Here is a 7,060-nt window from a genome sequence, read left to right as displayed (position 1 = left end):
AGCCATGAAATGCAGCAGGTTATGTGCAAACAGAAGGAGCTGCCTCAGGATCGCAGCAGAATCCCGTTGCCAAAGGTTTAAGCTCTTTCAAAACAAAGCATCAGGAACCCTCCCACAGCCCCTGCTCCTGGAGTGATGGGGAGAAGAGTTGGAGCCACTGGGCAGCAGTCAGGGAGTCGCATTTTCAGCCTCTTTGACACCCCTGGCATTACACAGTGCGTGGCCTTTGTTTGCATCACATTTGGGCTCCTGCACTGACATTTTTGTTACTGTGAAAGGCACGTCTAGTTAACTGTTGCCATTTCAGGTGTGAGCGTTGGCTGAGGAGGAGGGAGAAAAGGAAAACTTTCTCCAAGTGAGCCATTGGCAGAGAAGGGAAAACTGCTCCAACTGATATTTCGGGTGAAGTTTTAAGGTTGTCAGCCAAACTATCAGGCAGTTCACCCATATGCTTTCCTGCTTGAAATATTCTATTCTTTTCTTCTTCCAGACTCAAACAACCTTTGGGGATTTATAACATTTGCTTAAAAACAGCAAACATTTTCAATTATTTCCACACTGTTCAGAGACCATAATTTACTTAATGCTATGAACAATCACATTTCTCAGGGACTGCTGTGAAATGTCACCTCTAAAGGATGGCTCCCTTGTTGGTAGCAGTGAAACCCTGGTTTGTAGTTTTTCATTTTTTATTTTGATTTAATTCTCAGACAATTCAACTTTCACACCATGCATGAGTGACTAAATTCATTTCACTTCTCAGAAGAGAAAAATTTTCATAATTAAAATCAAAACCAAGGATAGCCTTTTGTTTGCCAACCACATTTTTTTTTCTCTTGTGGTTGGCTTTTTTTCTGGACACAGTCTGGGGCTGGGTTTTGAGGTTTTGTGTCACTCCTAGGCTGAGGGAGTTGGGGTTGTTTAGCCTGGAGAAAAGGAGGCTCAGGGAAGAGCTTGTCACTCTTTACAGCTACCTGAGAGGAGGTTGGAGAGATGTGGGGGTTGGTCTCTTCTCACTGTAACAACTAGGACAGGATAAGAGAAAATGGCCTCAGATTGCACCACGAGAGGTTTAGATTGCATATTAGGAAAAATTTCTTCACTAAAAGAGTGGTCAGGCATTGCACAGTCTGCCCAGGGAAGTGGTAGAATCACCATCCCTGGAAATGGCCAAAAAGCTATGTAGATGTGGTGCTTAGTAACAGAGTTTAGTGGTGGATTTGACAGTGCTGTATTAACAGTCAGACATGATGATCTTAAAGGTCTTTTCCAACCTTAATGATTCTACGATTCTATTATCAATAGACAACCCTCAATAATTTATCTGAATTTTGGAAGGACTTCATGAAAAGGCTGGATGGGCTATGAGTGAAGTTCCTTCCTGTCTACATTGAGACAATCAACCTTTTTTTTTTTTTTTCAGGTCAGTGCAATAAAAGTTGACATCATATGTAACTGAGCTTTTAATATGATATGTAATTGAGCTTTTTACAGGCAGGAATTCCCCCAGCAGTACCCTGACGTGAAAAATTGTGTGAACTTGCTCGTCGCTCTGTGTAAAACCAGGCATGGTCCAGCAAGGTCATCCCAGCAGGTTTACCTCAGCCCTCTTTGGCTGATCCCCTGCAATTATGAGTGACCATGAGTTGTGCAGGAGGTCTCTGTGTGCTGTGCTGAGAGCTGGGTGTTGCATGGGAATAGCCTGCATTTCTCTCCTGTGATGGGGACAGTCACCGGGCAGAGAAGCTGGAGGTGAGGAATCCTGTTTCCACCAACCAGCCAGTTATAATTTGGACTGGCCAGTGCAAGGCAGTAGAGAAAGTTGACAGTGAAATGGTTGTAGCTCCATCACCTGCTTTGCTACCATGGTGGTTTGGCTCCTTGCATGCTCCGTCCAGAAATGCTGACAAGCTTTCACTTCTCAGGGAGAGTCCATCTCCAAACACACCTGGAAAAAGTCCCCTGAGTTCTCCAAAAAGTTGGGCTCGTTTCCATTAGGAATCCATACACTATTCTATGAGATGTACTGGCCACTAAAACCTTATGTAAATAATTATTGCAGCGGAGCCACGGCCTTAATTTCCATTTCACCGAGGTCAGTTGCGTTACATTTTTTGGATTAGTTGCTGGTGGTATAAATGGCTTAAGTTCCTCTTTGAGGGTGCTGGTTTTAAATTAAATATAAAGCTGGGATGTGTGCACCTGCTTTAGACTTCCAAGCTGCTGAGGTTCCTTCTTTAATCAAAATCCATTACCTTTCATGAAATGCAAAGGATTAACCCTTAAGTGACTCTGGGGACACTGTTCAGTTAAAGTTACACTGATAAGTTGGTGCTACACAGTATTTATGCTTTTCTGTTGAGATAAATGTTCCCTGGGAAGCGCTGAACTAAGCAAGGCAACAAGCATAGAATTTCAGAGGTTAATTGCATTCATGTTCTTTTCCAAACGTGGCTTTAAAAGGATTATTTCTCCATTTACTATTTTTAAGCTGGTTAAAACTTTTCTCAGTGCTGTATACATCCTTCATACAACATGGTTCTGTTTTTCCTGCTGCCAGGAACACGCCTTTTAAAGATATGGAAACACAAATGTGCATGCAGTTGTGTTAAGGGTTTATCTTTCAGTTAGTCAAGGTAGGAAAACTAGTGAGAAAATGAGAGGTTTCACTTGCTGCAAAAAGTGAAGGAAAAACAAGATTTAATTTTAAGCTGTGTAGAGTGAATACTGGAAATGAATTGTACTTTTAATTAAGTTTGTCAGGATGTTATGCATGGCTGAAGCTTCAGGAAATATTATGGAAGTGTGGAAATCCAGGGCAAGAGAAGATGGTGGTTTATCTCTTATGTTCTGGAGGAGAAATGTGGTACATGTAAAAGCTGAACCACTCTGCTTTCATCAGCTGCTTGTCCTTCCTGACCCAAAGAGGCCACATTCTTACCAAGCTCTAATTTAAGGATATTTACTTACCCGTTTCAAACCTGAGCGTGTTATTTTACCCTTGTGAATGAACAAATGGGAATGTCTGTGTTGATCCTGGTAAATCTACTTAGGCATTGATTCTTCCCCATCAACAGGAACTGAGGCAATTCTTACCCTTACAAGTATATTTTTAATCCTTTTTTGAGGAGTTTTCCATTTGTTCTTAACCTTTGGCAAGGAGGGTAATCTCTTTCTTTAATGATGATTTGTTTTTTCCCCCCTCCTCCACAGAAATTAGCACACAGGGTCCTGTGCACCTCCCCTCCTCCTCCCCAGCTCATCCAGGAAATCTGGAGTGGATGGGAGCAGCAAGTAATCCTGTTGCAATTAATTAGGTGCAATTAATCCTGTTGGAATGGGACAGGAGGTGTGGAGGTTGGAGGGGGGTGGTTGTCATGTTTTTCCCCCTTGCTGGCAGAGGGTGTCTGTGTCAGAGAGTTTTGCTTTGGCAGGGCTGGTTCCTTTGAGAAATGCAGATGTCCAACCTGGAAAGGGATGGAATTCTGGTGCTCCTGTGAGCAAGGGAAGTTTGCTGTGGTTTCTCCTCAGGAGTAGGATTTCACTTGAGGTTTTTACTGTCACTGAGAATTGTTAGAATCCTTGAAATCTCAATTTACTTGACATGAGTCAGCTTGCAAAACTCCTATTTATTCTCAATATGCCACAGGAATCATTAACCTACGTAAATTAACTGCATCCTCAAAATGTATAAACAAGCTAATTTTAAGCATCCTCTAGATCTGAGTGAAACATAGTTTGTGTGCTAAAACATTGAAAATTAGAAGACATGACGGTGAGAAGAATAGTGATTAACACTGAGTGCTTTTTTATTTTCAAAGATCTTAAACTCTGGTTGATTAATAATTTAATAAGTGATGTATATTAAAGTGTAAATAGTGGGAAGCCTCACAGAGATTTGACTGCCATGACAAAGGATTTTTTTTTCCCAGAGAAATTTGATGTCAAGTTAATTGAGCAGCTAAACGAGCTTGTACATTCACTCAACTTTTGAAACTCCAAGGTTAAAAGGTATTGCAGTAATATAAAACCTGGAAGTATTTCAAAATAAAGAATTACATTTACTTTCTTTTGAATTTCTGGTTTGGATGGCTAGCAAGGTGGCTCATAACTAAGCATTAGGGTAGTTTAGAAAACTGTTAGAGAAGTCCTGTGCTGGACAGTCACTCTGGAAATGCAATTCACCATGACACATCTTCCATTTGATACTTACAGAACAAATTAGGCAGAAAAGCACCTCATATTCCCAAATAGTTTTAGCCAGTGGGCTTTTCAAGGTTAAATAGACAACACACACGATCTTTGAAGTAGCAAATGGTGCTACTAAAAAATCCATTAATACACACATTAGCAAAAATTTGACAGGTCCTTGTTGGAGACAACTAACAAGGGATGGCTCACAGGACCAGCCAGTCTTCCATGAGGTTCATTTGGATAATTATTTGTTACCCTGAGTGCAGTGATAAAAGCATGCTAATATGCCACAGCAGCCTTTTCTTTCCTCTGGCTTATTTAAGGACAAACTCATCTTTTGGGCAAGACAGTACAATGGCATGCCTTCAAAAAGGTGCTTTTAAATTTCTTTGCACTGTGTTTCTGATTCTTCTATAATTGTTTTCAGGGAAAGAGCAATCCACTGACTGCTGCTGTCAAATATTCAATCCACTGAATAGCATTAGCTGTCAAATTAGTAAATATTATCTGTATTTTGCAACAGCCACCAAAAATACAACAAAATGATGAGAATTCTAAGTGACTGTGTAGAAAATAGATCTCTCCTCCTTGGTTTATGGGAACTTATACCAGCAATGGGTTTGCCCATTGATAACATGGACCAAGCATGCAGTGAGTGCAGTTACATCACCACTCTTTGTAAAATCTACCTATTTGTGTAGAGCTCTTATGACTGACAGTTTTAACTTAAGGAAACACCTGGGCTGCTATTTTGTGGGTCCTGTGTAGGTAGACTGGATGCTTGCTAAGGTTGAAGTTTTCTATAAACTCTGCTGTTGTTCAGCAAAAACACTTCAACATGTGTTCAGCTTTAAGACCAAGGATAATGACATTCCTGTCCAGCAAAGCACTTAAGCAAACACTTAAATTTCAAGATAACAAGGACATGCTTATCCATTTGGGTTCAGTTTACTCTTCCTGAATACTGAATTTTTTTTTTTTCCTTTAGATAAATAGTTGCTAGGTTGAGCCATTAGGAATTGGTGATGCTTAAACCTAAAAAATAAATGAAAATAAGAGCAAATGGATTCATGATTGTGCTTCTGCACTAGAGGCCACAATGTTCTACACGATCAGCCTCTTTCAATAAGTCTGAAAAATTAATTTCCATTCTGTCTTAAAAATAGCACCTTGTTGAACCAGATTGACACTAAAATTATTATAAAAGGAAAGATGATATTAAATGTATGGAAACCACCTTCACGGGTACTCAGGTACCAAAGAGAGAAAAATAAGAGGAGCTATGGAGTATTAATGAGGAAATTATTACTTATGGCTTGAACATTTAACAGTCCCGAGGCAGTTTGTCTTGGAGTAGGGAAGTGTTGATACTTGGCTCAAATGTGAGTTGAATGTGGATCAGCTGGGCATGCAAAGGACTAGAAATGCTGAACTTTGCCCCCAACCTGCTGTCTGAGTTGAACAGACCTTTGCCTCATTTCCCATGGTGCAAGGAACAAGGAGCTGCAGGACTGTGTTCGTGGGGGTGATGCTTGATTACTTTGAGATGGCACTCATAAAGTTTGCAGCTTGGTTGCTGCACCGTGGTGTGAAGCTTCACAGAATTAAGTGTGTTTTTTGTGAAATGAGGAGCTGTTTGCACCCACCTTGTAGTTTTGGTGGACAGTTAAGGCATTTGGGGACTATGGATCACCCAAAGAGTGATTAACAGAGCAAGGAATGAGACCTGCATCACAACATGTCCAGAGTTTGACCATCCTTCTTCTCATCACATGTGCTCTTTGAGCAAGGGAAAAGGGTTTTGGAGAGGAGCCTGTATCTGCTGAAAATGGTGAGCTGGTGGTTTGAGCCATTCCTTGCCCTCACCCACATAATCAGAACCGGATTCCTCCTCTCTTTGAAGCTGCCTAATGTAGTTTTTCACATAAAATCCATTTACTCAGGCTGCATGCGGGAGGAAGAAGGGTGAACTTCCCCATAAAGCTCACGAAACACTTTGATATCTTAGCCTGGAAGGCACCATAGAAGTGCAATGGATTATTATTAATGAATTAACTAAATGATTAATTTAGTTAAAAGCTAAATTATTTAATTATTCATTAAATTAGCCCCAAATGTGACAGCAGCAATGAGACAAGCACTCAGCCTGCAAAGCAGTAAAACAACTGGCGTTAAAAAGTTGTTTTCTCCATTATTTAATGAATTAAAGCTTTGGTTATAAACAAGTCGTCCAACAGCCTTTTCAGGCATGGTAGGACTGATGCCTCTCTGGTGTGTCATTACAGCTGATAGCAGTGAGAGATTGGAGACAAGATGAGGTCGTTCCTAATGAAGACGAACTTAACCTTTTTGGTAGTGGGATGTCTAAATCTAATTAATCGTATTCTTAGGAACTCTAACTGAGGTGATTAAAGACATGTCATTTAACAGATACTTCCCTCAGGAGAACAATTGAGGGTTTACCAAAACTGCAGAGGTTTTTCAGAACTGAAGCACCTTTTCTAAGCAAGGGGGAGGGAAAGTGAAGCTAGATTCATTTCTGATATGTGGCTTCACTGAAACCAAAAACACACCAAAAAGGAATTTGGGCTTGTTCATTTTTTCAGCTGCCCCACTAAGCCAGGCTTTCATGTCCCTCTTCCTCCAAAGAAAATTATTTGAGAGCAAAAACGAGGATGGGCTGTTTCTCAGCGTGAGCTGGCTTACTTTCTCTGCCATAAGAGAAGCTTTGAAATAATCACTTGCCCAAGGACTGGCTTGAGCCCACATGCAGGTGTGACTGCACAGGAGATCCAGCTCCTGTGGCTGGTGAGGCTGTGCTTTGCTCAGAGGATGACACACCAGACAGGCAGCACAGGCAGCCAGA

Source organism: Pseudopipra pipra, chromosome 14 (genome assembly GCF_036250125.1).
Source record: "Pseudopipra pipra isolate bDixPip1 chromosome 14, bDixPip1.hap1, whole genome shotgun sequence".
In the NCBI taxonomy this organism is placed as follows: Eukaryota; Metazoa; Chordata; class Aves; order Passeriformes; family Pipridae; genus Pseudopipra; species Pseudopipra pipra.
The sequence above is the reverse complement of the archived record's forward strand: the minus strand, read 5'-3'. Positions refer to the sequence as shown.